Below are 2710 nucleotides of genomic sequence, written 5' to 3' on the forward strand. Positions count from 1 at the left end.
AGACGTGGAGGGAAATCTTTGCTCGGGAAGCTTACAGTTTCCTGGATAGTGTGCTTTGTGAAACTGAAAAATGCCCCGTCCCCCCCAAAGAATCCATGTGAAGCCTCTGGCGCTCCTGAGTGTTGCCTGTGTGTCAGAAGATGAGAGTAACCTCAGGGTCTTGGGGGGATTGTCTCCTGGGTTTCCTGGGAGGGCCCGGGCACCATCGCAGGTGTCCTGGTAAGAGGAGTGCGAACGCAGACACGCACACGCCGAGGACCGCATGCGGATGGACGCAGAGTGGGCGCAAAGCAGCCGCGGCCCCAGGGGTGTCCGGAGCCCCCAGGAGCTGGGGGAGGCAGGGAGGCCCTTCCCCGAGGCCCTGTGCAGGCGGGCACGGCCCTGTGACACGGGTACCTGTCCACGCGGGCACCGTGACCCTACACGTGAGCCTCTGCAAAGAGGCTCCCTGGGGTTCTGCACCCTCTCACGTCTCAGGGGCACCTGGAGGGACCCGGAGGCCCAGGCAGTTTCCGGAGAGGGGCTTTGCTAGCCATGGAATCTCAACCGACAGCCACAGGACTCCCGGGGTGAGGGGCATCGCTCGGCACTCACTTGAGCTCCACTCTCCAGCAGTGACGGAGACCACCCCCCATGAGACCCTGGGCACCAGAAGGGAGGGGCGGCCACATGGCCAGCCTGCCACAGAGGGCCCAGGCACAGGCTTCCTGGGGTACGTCCCCCTGGAACCACATTGCCTGAGGTGTGCAGCTTCCTCGGGACCCCAAGGGAAAGGCTGAGGTGTCACCTGTCCTCTGCGCTTGTGTGCGCTCCCAGTCATGTCGGACTCTTTGTGACCCTGTGGACTGCAGCCAGCCAGGCGTCCCCGGGATTTCCCAGGCAAGGACACTGGAGTGGGTTGCCATTTCCTCCTCCGGGGGATCTTCCACCTGGGAAGCCCCTTTCTGTACTTACTTAACCTCAAGTAACCGTTTTCAGAACGCAGTCTCTGTTAATGGGTTCGTTCAAAGGGCTCTTTTCAGTCTCAGGGAGCAGGAAGCAATATCCTTTCAAAAACCAATTAGCTCCATATTTTGGGTCATTAAATAAAGAGTTTTCCTTTGGACTCCATTGATTTTGAGATAGTGAACAATGGGCTGACTCACCTGTTTGCAGCCCCTTTCCTCTGGGACCTTTGAAGTCCCAGGAGGCACCTGCTCCTCACAGGGTGGGGCCCGGTCACGTCCCACAGACACACACCTGAATTCTCACCAGCTTCAAGGAAATGAAAACGTAAGCTTTGATTTGCTGACATCTCCCTGCAGGGAAAATGCCAAGAGGACTCAAAGGGCCTCGAAGGGGCAGGAGAGAGACGTGGCGCTGGGCCAGGTCCAGCTTTCCGTGTGGGTGTCTGAGCTGACAGCGAGGTCAGCTGTGATTCCCTGCGCGGGGGCACAGGGCAGAGAAAAGCCAGTGGTGGTCACCTTGATGCGGAAACGAGACCGCGCCATCACCCGAAAACTTCCTTTGAGCTTCCCTTTTGTAGTCAAACCCTTCCTCCAGCCCAAACCCCTGGCAACCAGTCATCTGTTTCCGCATCGGTTTGGTGTTTCCGGGAAGGCCATGGGAGTCTACCTTCCGAGACCGCCGTCTTCACTCAGCAGCGTGTGTTTGGAGTCGCCCGCGCTGTCACGGGGTTCGGTCTGCTCCTTCTGACTGCCCCCTGGCACTCCATCCGCAGACATCCGCTCCCCTGTTGAGAGACCTGAAGCCGTTTCCAGATTCTGATTGTGGGTAAAATTACTAAAAAGAGTCAGGTATAGAGTCCACTGTGAACCAGGTTTTCGTTTCTCCAGGGTGAATGTCTAGGGATGACATAGCCGAATCATATGGCAAAAGAATGTTGACCTTTAAAAGACAGCGTTGCAAGCGCGCTCTGCCAGGGCGGCTGTGCCGTGCGCGCCTGCGCCAGCAGCGCGGTCCGCCCGGTCGCTCTGCGTCCTCGTCGGCAGCGCAGCCTGGGGGTGCTGCGGTGGTCCGTCCTTTCCTGTTTCCTCTTGTGCTGTTCTAATAAATGCAGAGCAGCGTCACGTTGTGATTTTATTTTTTATTTTTTATGATGCGCGCAGAAGCGCACAGACAAACGCCGTGGTTTCCATTCGCACTTCCCTCACGACTCACAGGGCTTCCCTGCTGGCTCAGAGGGTAAAGCGTCTGCCTGGAACGCGGGAGACCCAGGTTCAATCCCTGGGTCGGGAAGATCCCCTGGAGAAGGAAATGGCACCCCACTCCAGTACTCTTGCCTGGAGAATCCCACGGAGGGAGGAGCCTGGTAGGCTGCAGTCCATGGGGTCGCAAAGAGTCGGACACGACTGAGAGACTTCACACCACCACTACCACCCTCACTAACAATGTTGAACATCTTTTTATGTGCTTATTTGCCATTTAAACGGAGAAGGCAATGGCACCCCACTCCAGTACTCTTGCTTGGAAAATCCCGTGAAGGGAGGAGCCTGGTAGGCTGCAGTCCATGGGGTCGCAGAGTCGGACATGACTGAGCGACTTCACTTTCACTTTTCACTTTCATGCATTGGAGAAGGAAATGGCAACCCACTCCAGTGTTCTTGCCTGGAGAATCCCAGGGACGGGGGAGCCTGGTGGGAGGCCATCTATGGGGTCGCACAGAGTCAGACACGACTGAAGCGGCTTGGCAGCAGCAGCAGCATGCCAT

General features: G+C 57.5%; 1 non-coding gene across 1 annotated transcript; it reads left to right on the forward strand.

Moving 5' to 3' along the window:
* Nucleotides 1–2166: 2166 nt before the first annotated feature.
* TRNAS-GGA (transfer RNA serine (anticodon GGA)) lies at nt 2167–2238 on the forward strand. Its single transcript has one exon. It is a non-coding gene; the product is annotated as a tRNA-Ser (tRNA).
* The last annotated feature ends 472 nt before the right edge of the window (nt 2239–2710 follow it).

This window comes from Capricornis sumatraensis, chromosome 18, assembly GCF_032405125.1.
Source record: "Capricornis sumatraensis isolate serow.1 chromosome 18, serow.2, whole genome shotgun sequence".
Taxonomy (NCBI): Eukaryota; Metazoa; Chordata; class Mammalia; order Artiodactyla; family Bovidae; genus Capricornis; species Capricornis sumatraensis.